The following is a 16154-nucleotide window of genomic DNA, read 5'->3' as shown; positions in this document are numbered from 1 at the left end:
AATGTATTACTTAGGTTAAAGTCTGTAGGTGAAAGAGGAAAGTTCTGTGGGTGAAAGAGTAAAGAAATACCAGTCTGAGGCAAAATGAAACAAAACAACCGCCCCACAAAAAAAACAAAACAGTGTGGGATAAGTTAGTGTTAAATAAGAAAAAATGATATTGGTAGAACGTATTTTAAAAATTATCCAACTATATGCTGTATACAAGAGACTCACTTTAGAACCAAAGACACAAAAATGTTGAAAGTTAAGGATGGAAAAGTATATTCTAGGCAAATAAAAACCAAAAGAGAGAGCAGGGGAGGCTATACTAATATCAGACAAAATAGACTTTAAAAAAACATTTACAAGAGACAAAGAAGAACATTATATATTAGTAAAAGATTCAAAGCAACTAGAAGATATAACAATTACAAACATTTTCAATAACAGACTATCCAATTACATGAAGCAAAAACAGAATTGAGGGATAAAGGTAGTTCCATAATAACAGCTGAAGACTTCAATTCCCTACTGTCAATAATGGATAGAACAGCCAGATAGAAGATAAATAAGGAAACAGAAAACTTGAACAACATAGTAAACCAACTAGATCTAACAGTCATGTACAGAACAGTTTACCCATCAACAGAATACACACTCTTCTCAAGTACACATGGGATAGACCATATGTTAGCCCACAAATTAAGTCTCAATAGATTTTAAAAGGTAAACACCATACAAAGTATTCTTCCCCAACCATAACAGGAGAAAAATAAAAATCAGTAATAGAAGGAAAACTGAAAAATTTACGAACTTGTGGAACTTAAACAACCAATGGATTAAAGAAAAAAATCACAAGGTAAATTTGAAAATACTTAGAAATGAATAAAAAGTAAAATTCAGCATAGCAAAATTTATGAGGTTCAGCAACAGCAGTGTTAAGGGGGAGATTTATAGCCATAAATGCTGACATTTAAAAAAAAAAAAGAAAGGTCTCAAATTAAAAACCACATTTTACAAATTAAGGAATTAGAAAAAGAACAAACTAAACCCAAAGCCAACAAAAGAGAGGGAATTATAATAAAGACTAGAATAAATATAAGTACAAGAGAGAATAGAAAAACAATAGAGAAAATCAATTAAAACAAAAATTGGTTTTTTGAAAACATAAAAAAATAACAAAATTTTAAGTAGATGGACTAAGAAAGAAAGAAAGAAGACTCAAGTTACTAAAAAGAGAAATATAAGTGGGAACATTACTACCTATTCTACAGAAATAAAAAGGATCATAAAAGAGTATCATGGGGCTTCCCTGGTGGCGCAGTGATTGAGAGTCCGCCTGCCGATGCAGGGGACGTGGGTTCGTGCCCCGGTCCGGGAGGATCCCACATGCCGCAGAGCGGCTGGGCCCGTGAGCCATGGCCGCTGCGCCTGCGCGTCCGGAGCCTGTGCTCCGCAACAGGAGAGGCCACAACAGTGCAAGGCCCGCGTACCGAAAAAAAAAAAAAGAGTATCATGAACAACTGTATGCCAATAAGTGGAATAATCTAGATGAAATGGACAAATTCCTAGAAACATAAAACCTACCATAACTAAATCACAAAGAAACAGAAAATCTGAATAGACCTAAAACTAGTAAGGAGATTTGAGTCTATATCAAAAATCTCTTGATAAAGAAAGACCCTGGATCCAATGGTTTCACTGGTGAATTCCATCAAACATTTAAAGAACTTATACCAATCCTTCTCAAACTTTTCTAAAAAATTCAAGAGGCAGGAAAACTTCCTAACTCATCCTTTGAGGCTGGTATTACCCTGGTACCAAAGTCAGAAAAAGACACTACAAGAAAAGAAAATTTCAGGCCAATATTCCTTATGAACAAGGATGCAAAAACACCTCAAAAAATACTAGCAAACTCAATTCAGTAACATATTAAAAGGATTACATGCTATGAGCAAATGGGATTTATTTCTAGAATAGAAGGATGGTTCAACATATGTAAATTGGTCAATGTAATATACCACATTAACAGAATGAAGGAGAAAACAACAGTTTGATCACCTAAACTGATGCAGAAAAAGCATTTGACTAAAATTCAACACCCTTTTATGATAAAAACACTCAACAAACTGGGAAGAGACTAACACTACCTCAATATAATAAAAGCCATATATGAAAAAAAACACAGTGAACACCATACTCAATGGTGAAAGACTGAAATCTTTTCCTCTAAGATCAAGGACAGGCCAAGGATGCTTACTTTTTCCATTTATATTTCACATAGTACTGGAAGCTCTATCCAGAGAAATGAGGGAAGAAAAAGAAACAAAGGCCATCCAAATTGGAAAGAAAGAAGTAAAATTACCCATTTGTGGGTGATACAATCTTTTATTTAGAAAGTCCTAAAGAGTTAACACACACACAAAAATGGTTAGAATTACTTTATCACAAAGTAGCAGGAAACAAAATCAACACACAAAAATCAATTCCATTTCCAATATTTATTCATGATAAAAACTCTTACCAGGCTTTCCTGGTGGTGCAGTGGTTGAGAGTCTGCCTGCCGATGCGGGGAACACGGGTTCGTGCCCCGGTCCGGGAAGATCCCACATGCCGCGGAGTGGCTGGGCCCGTGAGCTATGGCTGCTGAGCCTGCGCGTCCGGAGCCTGTGCTCCGCAACGGGAGAGGCCACAACAGTGAGAGGCCCGCGTACGGCAAAAAAAAAGAGAAAAAAACTCTTACCAAAATGGGTATAGAGAGAACATATGTCAAGATAATAAAAGCTATTTATGACAAACCCACAGCCAATATAAAACTCAACGATGAAAAGCTAAAACACTTCCTGCTAAAATCTAGAGCAAGGCAAGGATACCCACTTTCAGCTCTTCTATTCAACAAAGAATTGGAAGTCCAAGCCACAATGATCAGACAAGAGAAAAAAATAAAACGTATCCAAATTGGAAGGGAAGAGGTAACATTGTCATTATATGCAGATGATATATACTATATATAGAAAACCCTAAAGACTCCACACAAAAACAACTAGAACTGATAAATGAATTCAGCAAGGTAGAGAATACAGGACTAACATACAGAAATCTGTTGCATTTCTTTACACCAACAGTGAAATATCAGAAAGGGAATGGAAAAAGCGATACCTTTTAAAACTGCACTCCCAAAATAAAGTACTTTGGAATAAACCTGATCAAGGAGGTGAAAGACTTACACCCTGAGAACTACAAAACATTAATAAAGGAAACTCAAGATGATTCAAAGAAATGGAAAGATATCTGATGCTCTTGAATTGGAAGAATTAATATTGTTAAAATGGCCATGCTACCCATTACAGACTTGGTGTGATCCCTATCAAATTACCCAGGACATTTTTCGCAGAGCTAGAACAAATAATCCTAAAATTCATATGGAACCATAAAAGACCCAGAATTGCCAAAGCAATCCTGAGGTAAAAGAAGGGAGCAGGAGGCATAACCCTCCCAGACTTCAGCCAATACTACAAAGCTACAGTAATCAAAACAGCATGGTATTGGCATGAAAACAGACATATGGATCAATGGAACAGAATAGAGAGCCCAGAAATAAACCCACACACCTATGGTCAATTAATCTTCAACAAAGAAGACAAAAATATACAATGGGAAAAAGACAGACTCTTCAGCAAGTGGTGCTGGGAAAGTTGGACAGCCACATATAAATCAATGAAGTTAGAATACACCCTCTCACCACACAGAAAAATAAACTCAAAATGGCTTAAAGACTTAAACATAGGACATGACACCATAAAACTCCTAGGAGAGATCATAGGCAAAACATTCTCTGACATAAGTTGTACCAATGTTTTCTTAGGTCAATCTCCCAAGGCAACAGAAATAAAAACAAAAATAAACAAAAGGGACCTAATCAAACTTATAATCTTTTGTACAGCAAAGGAAACCATAAACAAAATAAAAAGACAACTGGGCTTCCCTGGTGGTGCAGTGGTTGAGAGAACGCCTGCTGATGCAGGGGACACGGGTTCATGCCCCAGTCCAGGAAGATCCCACATGCTGCGGAGCGGCTAGGCCCATGAGCCATGGCTACTGAGCCTGTGCGTCCGGAGCCTGTGCTCCGCAACGGGAGAGGCCTGCGTACCGCAAAAAAAAAAAAAAAAAAAAAAAATGAAAAGACAACTTACAGAATAGAAGAATATTTGCAAATGATGTGACCAACAAGGGCTTAATTTCTAAAATATACTAACAGCTCACAGAACTCAACAACAAAAAAATCAAACAAAATTGATAAGTGGGCAGAAGACCTAAACAGACATTTCCCCAAAGAAGACATACAGATGGCCAATAGGCACATGAAAAGATGTTAAACATCGCTAACTGTTACAGAAATGCAAATCAAAACTACAGTGAGGTACCAACACATACTGGTCAGAAGGGCCATCATTAAAAAGTCTACAAATAACAAATGCCAGAGAGGGTTTAGAGAAAAGGGAACCCTCCTGCCCTGTTGATGGAAATGTAAGTTGGTGCAGCCACTGTGGAAAACAGTATGGAGGTTCCTCAGAAAACTAAAAATAGAATTACCATATGATCCAGCAGTCTCACTCCTGGGCATATATCAAGACAAAACTGTAATTCAAAAAGGTACATGCACACCCCCTATGCTCATAGTAGCACTATACACAATAACAAGACATGGAAACAACCTAAATGTCCGTCAACAGATGAATGGATAAAGATGTGGTACATATATAAAATGGAATACTACTCAGCCATAAAAAAGAACGAAATAATGCCATTTGCAGCAACATGGATGCAACTAGAGACTACCATACTAAGTGAAGTAAGTCAGAAAGAGAAAGACAAATACCATATGATATTGCTTATATGTGGAATCTAAAATATGACACAAATGAACCTATCTATAAAACAGAAACAGAATCACAGACATAGAGAACAGACTGGTGGCTGCCAAGGGAGAGGAGGCTGGGAGAGGGATGGAATGGGTGGTTGGGGTTAGCAGATGTAAGCTTTTACATATAGAATGGATAAATAGCAATGTTCTACTGTATAGCACAGAGAACAATATCCAATATCCTATGATAAATCATAATGGAAAAGAATATTTTAAAAAGAATGTATGTACATGTATAAATGAATCACTTTGTTACACAGCAGTAATTAACACAGCACTGTAAATCAACTATACTTTAATTTTAAAAAAATCAGTTCCATTTCTACACACTAACAGTAAACAACCTAAAAAAGAAATTAAGAAAATAATTCCATTTACAATAGCACATAAAAAATAAAATACTTAGGAATTAACTTTGGTGGGTGAAAGATGTGTACAATGAAAACTATAAAATACTGCTGAAAGAAATTAAAGAGCGCATAAATAAATGGAAATACATTCCATGTTCCTGGATTGGAAGACCTAATATAGTTAAGATGTCAATATTACCCAAAGCCATTTACAGATCCAATGAAATCCTTATCAAAAACCCAGTGACCACTTTTGCAGAAATAGAAAACCGATACTAAAATTCCAGTGGAATCTCAAGAGACCTTAAATAGCCAAAACAATCTTGGAAAAGAAGAGGCTGGAGACCTCACACTTTCTTGATTTCTAACTTACTACAAAGCTACCATAACCAAAACAGGGTGGTACTGGCATAAATACAAACATGTAGACTTATGGAATAGATTAGAGAACCCAGAAATAAACCCTTACATATACAGTCCAATGATTTCTGACAAGGGTTCCAAGACCATTCAATGGGAAAAGGACAGTTTCGTCAACAAATTATGCTGGGAAAACTGGATATTCACATGCAAAGGAATGAAGTTGAACTCTTACCATATACAAAAATTAACTCAAACTGGATCAAAGATCTGAATGTAAGACCTAAAACTATAAAACTCTTAGAAGAAAACACAGGGCAAAAACTTCATGACATGGGATTTGACAGTGATTTCTTGCATATGACACTAAAGTCACAGCCAGCAAAACAAAAAATAGACAAGTTGGACTTCACACATTTTTTAAATGTGCATCAAAAGATACTATCAACAGAGTAATAAAGTAATCCAAAGAGTAGAAGAAAATAATTGCAAATCATATATCTGATAAGGGATTAATATCCAGAATACACAGAGAACTCCTAAAACTCAACAACAACAAAAAAATCAAATAACCCAATTCCAAAATGGGCAAAGGCCTAGACTAGACATTTCTCTAAATAATATATATAAGTTGCCAATAAACACATGGAAAGATGCTCAACATTACATTACATTGTTAGGGAAATGCAAATCAAAACCACAATGATATACCACCTCACACCATTAGGATGGCCATTATCAAAATAAATAAAGAAAACTGTTGGCAAGGATGTGGAGAAATTGGAACACTTGTGCACTGTTGCTAGTAATGGAAAATGATACAGCCACTGAGGAAGACAGTATGGAGGTTCCTCAAAGAATTAAAAATAAGTAGAGTTTCCATATGATCCAGCGATGCCATTTCTGGAGATAAACCCAAAAGAATTGAAAACAGGGTCTCAAAGACATATTTATACAGTCATCTTCATAGCATGTTTTTTCCATATCAGGTACCCTATTATATGCGATAACAAGGGCGTTTAATTTCTGTGGTATTCTGTCCATAAATGCATAACCTCAGTCTAATCCTGAGAAAAACATGGGACACACCTGGATTGAGGAATATTTTACAGGACACCTGGCCAGTATTCCTCAAGACCGTCAAAGCCATGAAAAGCAATGAAACACTAAGAAACTGGTATGGTCCAGAGGAGACTGAGGAGGTGACAAAAGGCAACACGGTCTCTACGCTGGACTGGATCCTAGAACATAAAAAAACACCGATGCAAAATCCAAATATAGTCTATACTGTACTTAATAGTTAATGTCAGCTTCTGTTTAGACAAATGTATCCTGGCAATGTAAGATGTTGACAATGAGGGATATGTATGGGAATTCTCTTTCCCATATTTACAATGTTTGTATAAACTGAAAATTATTACCAAACAAAAAGTTTAGCTTAAATAATTAGTTAAAATAGTTCAGTTATTTCATAACTGATATACCATGGTATTTAATACTTTTCCCTACAAAACATTGGGTTACACTGAGTTTAAACTCTCTGATAAATAAAAAGAAACTTATTTTTTAAAAGAACCCCAAATTAAACCATTTAGGATTATTTACCATAAATTACATGACACTTCCCTGCAATTGACTTTTGAATAAAATACATTGTATCACAAAATACTGGAAACAGTGAAACAGTGATAGCTAGATATCAATTTGTCACCTCAAGTTCATTTCTAAGAGAAAACGGGGCTCCAGAAATATTAATATTATTTTTACATCTTTATTGGAGTATAATTGCTTTACAGTGGTGTGTTAGTTTCCGCTTTATAACAAAGTGAATCAGTTATACATATACATATGTTCCCATATCTCTTCCCTCTTGTGTCTGTCTCCCTCCCACCCTCCCTATCCCACCCCTCCAGGCGGTCACTAAGCACCGAGCTGATCTCCCTGTGCTATGCGGCTGCTTCCCACTAGCTATCTACCTTACGTTTGGTAGTGTATATATGTCCATGCCTCTCTCTCACTTTGTCCCAGCTTACCCTTCCCCCTCCCCATATCCTCAAGTCCATTCTCTAGTAGGTCTGTGTCTTTATTCCTGTCTTACCCCTAGGTTCTTCATGACATTGTTTTTCTTAAATTCCATATATATGTGTTAGCATATGGTATTTGTCTTTCTCTTTCTGACTTACTTCACTCTGTATGACAGACTCTAGGTCCATCCACCTCATTACTAATAGCTCAATTTCGTTTCTTTTTATGGCTGAGTCATATTCCATTGTATATATGTGCCACATCTTCTTTATCCATTCATCCGATGATGGACACTTAGGTTGTTTCCATCTCCGGGCTATTGTAAATAGAGCTGCAATGAACATTCTGGTACATGACTCTCTTTGAATTATGGTTTTCTCAGGGTATATGCCCAGTAGTGGGATTGCTGGGTCATATGGTAGTTCTATTTGTAGTTTTTTAAGGAACCTCCATACTGTTCTCCACAGTGGCTGTACCAATTCACATTCCCACCAGCAGTGCAAGAGGGTTCCCTTTTCTCCACACCCTCTCCAACATTTATTGTTTCTAGATTTTTTGATGATGGCCATTCTGACTGGTGTGAGACAATATCTCATTGTAGCTTTGATTTGCATTTCTCTAATGATTAATGATGTTGAGCATTCTTTTATGTGTTTGTTGGCAGTCTGTATGTCTTCTTTGGAGAAATGTCTATTTAGGTCTTCTGCCCATTTTTGGATTGGGTTGTTCGTTTTTTTGTTATTGAGCTGCAGGAGCTGCTTATAAATTGTGGAGATTAATCCTTTGTCAGTTGCTTCATTTGCAAATATTTTCTCCCATTCTGAGGGTTGTCTTTTGGTCTTGTTTATGGTTTCCTTTGCTATGCAAAAGCTTTGAAGTGTCATTAGGTCCCATTTGTTTATTTTTGTTTTTACAGAAATATTAATATTTCTTAGAGATAGAGCAACTATGTTGATTTTATAACCCTAACATCCAAGAACATCTCATTTTTGGTCTATTTTTACTGGTTTAGTCTTGTCTTTTGTCAAGAACTTAGACATACCATACAGTCCAGTAAAACTATTTGTTATAATATAGTCCTAGCCATTACCTTGTTTGTTTTTGCTTTTCTTTTCTTCTACAGGGGGAAATACTTAGTGTGCAAGAGTATGCTCTTTTGTGAGAATAAACATAGCTCAGAACAGAGAAAACCATGGCAGCAAAAGACGAGAGAGAGAGAGAGAGACAGAGAGAGAGAGAGAGAGAGACAGAGACAGAGAGACAGAGAGAGAGAGAGAGAGACAGAGACAGAGAGAGAGAGAGACAGAGAGAGAGAAAGAGAGACAGAGAGACAGAGAGAGAGAGAGACAGAGAGAGACAGAGAGACAGAGAGAGAGAGAGAGAGAAGTGGAGTAATCCCTTTCCTTATTCCTTACTCATTGTTGCCTCTTGTAGTTCTAATATACATTTAAACACACTAATACACAGTGTATTATTGTGCTTAGGGCCAGAAAGAGCACAGAAAAGCAAACTGCGAATTGGAAATAATGCAAGCTATTGCTTCCTCAAAGAGTAATGAATGTACAAGTTAAAAATGAGATAAATGACTAATTCCTAAAACCCAGAAATTTCCTAATTAATGTACTGTCACCATTACAGACGAAGTCATAAGGGTCAGTGAGGTTGAATTATTAGTCTCTGGCCACATAGCTGATAAATGATGGAGCCAGGATTAAAACTTATTTCTTTTATTGCAGAACCCACATTCTAACTTTAAACTATACTGACTCTCAATACAATAACATTACTGATCATACAGGTTATTTCTGTTAAAATTAGGATCAATGGTGATCTTCAGTCATAATACTGAGACTACATCTGATTTCGTTTCCCTGGAAGTGCACTTGCCGCTAAAGGGTGTGAAGATTTGAATTAACACTCTGTTAAACGGCTTTCTGTATCATTTGCATCAACTGCTAGTCAGTTTAGTGATGCATGCTCATCACAGCCTCTCTTGCACGGAGCCTTATTATTTTAGCCCTTATTTTTCAGCCACATAACATAGTTTGTTTTCCTTTGTATTTCTTGCTTACATATGTGGCTGGACTGGACATTTTACTCATAAGTATTAGCTTTTGATAGTCATGTTTGTTTTATTTTTATTTGATTTTCGGTGAGTGGTTTGGTTTCATGGTCATCACTCGAGGGCTCATTATTTTCAAATAGTTATTGAATGTCTACCCTATGTCAGGTATTTTTCCAGATGCCAGGATTATACTGGTGAACAGAATAGTTTCAATTGATGCCTTAAGGAATTTACAACCCAGTGGAGATAACTTTGAACAAATGATGAGTGAAATGAGAAGAGCAGGTCACTTTGGAAGCATACACTGAGAGGACCTATTGTAATCTGGAAGTTCAGGAAAGACATCCCCAAGAAGAGACTGAGATCAAAAACATAAATAAAAAGTAGCTGGATAAAGGGAGAAGGCTGGTAACAACATGTACCACAGCTCTAAGATAATGTGAATATTTTGTATTGATTTAAAAGGATTTAGGGGGCTTCATTTTTCTTGATAGATATCTTAGAACTCTCTCTATTAAGGGTATTAATCTTTAATGTCATTTGTTGTCAACATCATTTGTCCTTTTCCTTATACTCTAATTTACGGTATCTTCACTCAGAAATGTTTTTGCTTTCACACAAATTATAATAAATGATTCTTTCTTTTTGTGTACACTTTAATATACTTTATAACTTATCTTTATTTCTGCTACAAAACCTAATATTCTCCAGCTCATAGATGTGTGACATCTATTTTATTCAGCTTAATCTCCTCTGGTTGAAACCATTTTACCATTCCTTTTTCTCCACTACCACCACTGTCGACACAGTATCTGTTAGCTATTGCTGTGTAACAAACTAACCTAATACCTAAAACAACAATTAATTATTATTGTTCAGAAGTCTATTGTTTTCCTGGATGTTTCTGCTGATCTGAGCTGAACTGGCAGGGCTCACTTAGGCATCTGGGGTCAGCTAAAGTCAGTAAGGTGGTTCTAGTTGGACCTCTCAGATGCCTGGGACCTCAGCTTGGACAACTTGGCTGATTCAGCTCTGTTGCACATGACCTCTATCCTGCAGCTGGACAGCTGGACTTGTTCTTATAGTTGAGGAAGAGTTCCAAGGGAAGGAGCAAAACTGTGTAAGGCCTAGGCATGAAACTAGCACAACACTGTTTCCACTACATATTATTTGCTAAAGCAAAACCCAAATTTAGCTTTATACTAAAAGAGAAGGAAATAGACTATCTCTTCATGGGAGGGGCTATAAAGTCAAATTACAAAGGAATGAATGCAAGAAGTGATGAAGAATTGGGGTTATTTTTGCAATCTACCATAACTGCCAAATGGAATTTTTGTTTCCTTACTTTAATTGTCTTAAATCTTTCTCCTCCTTCAAGGCCCTGTTCAAACTCATTATTTTTTCATACCACACATCAGATACCTAACACTTAACACAGCACGTATTTTACCAAACCCTATGCCAAATGTTTTAGGCCCTTCTTTGAGTTAATTCCCACAATAAATAAGTGAGGTAGGTACTATCATTGCTCCCATTTTATAGTTGAAGAAATGGGTGCTGAAGTAAGTTTTCTCAAAGAGTCATAGCTAGATGTCAGAGCCTAAATCCAAATTCAAGCATAACAAATAAGTTTATGGAAAACAAAAATGTTATATTAAATCAAAATAGTTATATATCACTTTCTTCTAAATCAGATAACATTTTTAATTAGTTTATATAATATAAACAGAGGAATAAGAGTCATCTATTCTAGAAGTCTTCAACACTGACAATGTTATCCATTAATTTACTTTCTGTAAATTAGAAGTAAAACCAAATTATTCAGTTTTTAAGCAAGGTTTTGGTCTTTTTGACAGCAGTGTGGTTAGAGACATCCTTGCTCTAAAATTGCTAAGGTAAGGTTAGTCTTGTTTTTATAATATATTTCGGTTCCCTGAGATCAGAAATCAGGTCTTCTATATCTGCCTGTATCCCCTGTGCACGTAAAGGATGATAAACATAATTGTGGAACTAGAGAGTCTTAGAGAGCACTTGGTACAAACTTTGTGTTTTATAAGTGAGAAACAGACCCATAGAAGAGGTTTGATTGGCTCCAAGCCACTTGGACAATTGGTGACACATTCTGTCTAAACACTGTTCTGCCTACTCTCAGCTCAGAGCTTCCTCTCCCATCTTTGCTTGACGTACTCGAATACAAAGGGATAGTATTTCCTTTCCTTTATATACAGTGGTATAGGTTTTTTGTTTTGTTTTTTTCTCTAACTCATAAACTTGCCAGACTCAGTGCTCCCGAGAATGTTAAAGCAGAACGCACTTATTTACTTTTATTTTTTGCACTGTTTTCATTCTTTTTTATGATCCTGGCTTTTGATTGTGTGGCAAAAACACCAAAAAATTAGCATAAAAGTAATGTGCCCCAGACGCTGTATTAACTGTGAAATAAGTTTAAATGCCTCCAAACAGGGTCTGGTCTCTTATCTGTCAGCTTCCAAAGCTGCTCATCCTGAAGTTTTCCCTTTGTGTACAATACAGGGGACATGATGTGGGGTGAAGACCCCACCAGCCAGCCAATGGCTTCACAGCAAATCACCAAAGGCTCAGCAGCAGTTAAGTCTGTGGGTAGACAGGGAGCAAGAGGAAAAACCAGAACTCCAGTTCTGTCTCAGAAAACACTGGTGAAAACCATTTGCATATGGATTTCATCACCATTTGGGTATGGATTTCATCTAGTAGGGCCAGAGCAACAGATTTTCAGGCAGAAGTTGGGAAATAATAAGGTCACGTCTAGTACTTGTGTTTTCAAAGCCCCTTTTTTGTCTAGGGGATTTGAAGAAGGGCTCACCATCACTGCAATGCCCCTTAACCTCTCCCCCAGCCTCCAGTGTTGCATGCCTCTCTCCATTCTCCTCACTGTAATCACAGTCATGAGTCACACTGTGTCACTGCCCTGCCTACAACCCTCCTGTACCTCCCTACTGGATATATGAACTCTGAACCAGGGTTCACAAGGCCCTTCTCCTTATGGCCACTGCTACTCTCTGGCCCCTCATCTCTCCTCATCCTGATCAAACTTCTTGCAGTTCCTCAAGGGCTTCATGCCCTTCCTCGTCTCCAGATCTTCACATGCGCTGTTCCTTCTGCCTTGAACATTCTTTTCTCGCATTCCCAATCCTATCCCCATTTCTAAACTACAACCTATACAGAACTTCTTGGAAGGCTGTATGACACAGGCTTTTACTCCCTTCCCCCTGGGTTCAGCCCTATAACTCCAAAGCAGCCCAGACCCTCCTTATCACTCCTTTTGTTATATCATAACTAAGGCTAACATAAGATAACAGTTTATGCAATGTGACAAATTATGTTTTAATATGTATCACTATTACCTAGCATGGTGGAAGAGACCAGTATAGGTTAACAATTAAGACAGTTATCCCCCTGTGTTTAATTCCTGGTTCTAACACTTATAAGTTATGTAAATTTGAGAAAGTCACTTAGCCTCTCCAAATCACAGTTTCCTTATCTGCCAAACAAGAATAATAACAGGACGCACATTTTGGGGCTATGCTGAGAATTACACATTAATTGATGTAAAGTTCCTAGTACTATGCTTAAGTCCTCAAATGTTAGCTGTTATTATTAAGATGCTCATTGACCAAATACAGTAAATGAATAAGAAGTTAAAATATCTGCCCCAGGTCTTAATGAACTTGCTGTTTAACACTGAATAAATCAATTTCCCTTTCTATGTTCTAGTTTCTTCAGCAGGAACCTTAGAAGACTCAGCAAAATTATTTCTAAAGGGCCATATAGAGACAGGCAGGAAACTGTTCCAGCAGAACACATTGGCAGTTCTGTTATTTAATTATCTTCCCCAAAACCTGTCACCTAGGTGAGTGATTTGACAAATGAGAATAATAAAGCCCAGAGAGGTAAGGTGACTTGCCTCAAATCTTATAGACAAATGGAAGAACCAAATCTAAAACTTGAGCTTAGCAACCCAAGGCTAATACCTTTTATCACTGTTATTATATCAAACTTTATCTTGAACAGAAGGGATCTCACTTAATCTCTGTCACATCATGTTGTATGTAGGCAAAATAAGAATTTTCTTAAGATCATAGACTTTTAGAACTACAGTGAACTTTAAATGTATTCTAATTCTACAAATGTAGCCACCGAGGACTCAAAGGTAAAGTGTATTCAAGGTCACACAGCACCACTGTGGGCTGCCTCTAATGGCCAGCAAAACCTTGATGGGCCCTTCGTGGCTCATGACCTTGGTTGGCCTAGAATATAAGATTTCTTATAGGATATCTCCTTCAATCAAGGATCAATTCCATATAACCAACTAAGCAGAGAAAATAATTTGAAGTGGAGCTTTATGTAAATGACAGTTGCTGCTATTGACCAAGGTTTTAAAGAATCCCAATACATGAATAATGGGTAGGACTCAATGATATTTTCATTAAACGTTAATCATTTTATTCAGTGACAAATGTTTGAGTGCTTACTATCTGCTAGACCCTGTCTTAGGTACCTGGGATACTAAAATGGATAAACAAAAAAGTCCCTTGCTTATAATAATGAATTCAAATGTATTTCATTATCTAGCCCTGAGGCTTGGACTACTCTGGCTAATTTTAAATGTGTTACCCAAAAGGTTCACCCAATGATTTAAAAAGCTTGGCATCTGTGATGGCTGGTCATGTATGAAGATGCTTAGTGGATGATGGTTGGCTGATTTTTCCACGGTACCAGGGTACCGTCATCAGTGCAGTCCCATTTGGTTTGGACATTTGGTTTTGCTCTGATCCAGGCCCACAGATGGCATCCTGAGCCCTGGCCAGTTATAGGATGCTCTTCCCTAGAGAAGGTGGGTCTGCCTTTCACAAAGACATACTCAGCACATTCTATCCCATGTAATCTCAATCATGGCAATGCTCTCTTGCAGCTGAACACACTGTTTGTTCATGGTGTTTTTGTCAATATCCTCCTTGAAATCTGAGTTGAAATGACACATAGACACCACTTCTTGAAGCCTGTGTTCCAGAAATGGAGAAGGAACTGTCCAATGGCACACAGTAAGTAAGATGAACCAGGACTAGACATGGGGTCTCCTGGCTGACTCCCTGTGATACCTCTGCTACAAGTACAGTCCTTCGCGTGAACATGAGAAACAGACAGAGGAAGAAGGTGCCTTTATTTCATAGAGGGAGACAAGGAGGCCTGAGAAGGGCAGTGGCTTGTTCAGGATCATGTGGCTGGGAAGAGATTGTTCAGGATCATGTGGCTGGCAAGAGACTGAGGTGAGTCCAGAACACAGGCTTCCTGACCCCAGTGATACACTCCCCTAATGAAAACAACCTGGGGATTATATGCACACCCAAGAAATAGTGCCAGAGAGGTCTTAATCTTAAAATAGTGTGCCACGTGGCTGGTACGGACTGATGGTTTCTGGATTCACCCAACTCAGGTTTAAGTCCTGGCTGCACCACCTTCCAGTCTTGTAATCCCTTACCCCAGAGACTATACGGGAGGCCCTGGGGCAATGTGGAGAGACAGGGAAGCCTCCAGGTGAGCACAGCCTTCCAGCTGCCCCCACCAAGGCTCCAGGCATGTGAATGAAATCAACCTGAACCCTCCAGAATAACCCAGTTACCAATTAAATACCAGAAGAACCACCCAGCTACGCCCTTCCCAAATGCCTGACCCACAAAATCATGAGATATAATTGTTGTCATTGAAGCCATTATGCTTAGGGCTACCAGAACACCCTTGTATCCTTAATCCTTAGCACAATGTTTGACATATCGTAGACAATCATAAACGTCTTCTGAATGACGAATGCATAAAGGCCATTGGGGAAGCCTCAAAGGGCAGGAATAATTAACTTGTACTGAATGCCTACCCTGTAGCAGGAGCTTAACACTTCTCAACAAATTTATGAAGGACGTTTGGCTGCTTTCTCCATTTTGCAAATGTTGAAACTCAAACACAAAACTGTGAAGTAACTTGCCTAAGGAGGTCACAGAGCTAGGAAGTGAAAAACCAGGATTAGATACCAGTCATACCTTTAACCACCATGCTGTGCTATTTCTAGATAGTAAACTTCTACAGAGAAGGAAGCATTTGGGGATCTCTAGCATTTGGGCAGGGAGCATGTATGATGCTATGATCATATAAGAAACAAAAAGAGGCAAACACACTTAGATACAACGATAATCAGCCTATCTTCAGTCAAGATAATTACACTCTTTCTTCCTCAATCCTCTTCACCTTGACCCGTAAGTCAGATCATGTAGCCATTTGGGGTAAGGGCTTTGTAGTTAGACCTGGATTCAAACAGTGATTCCGCCACATGTTTCTTATTCAGTTTTGAATGTCATTTAGCCTCTATGAGTCTCAGTTTGCTAAATTAAAATGGGGATAATTATATTAGCTATCTAAT

The sequence above is a fragment of the Leucopleurus acutus genome (genome assembly GCF_964270905.1).
Source record: "Leucopleurus acutus genome assembly, chromosome: 3".
In the NCBI taxonomy this organism is placed as follows: Eukaryota; Metazoa; Chordata; class Mammalia; order Artiodactyla; family Delphinidae; genus Leucopleurus; species Leucopleurus acutus.
This window is presented reverse-complemented; position numbering follows the sequence as displayed.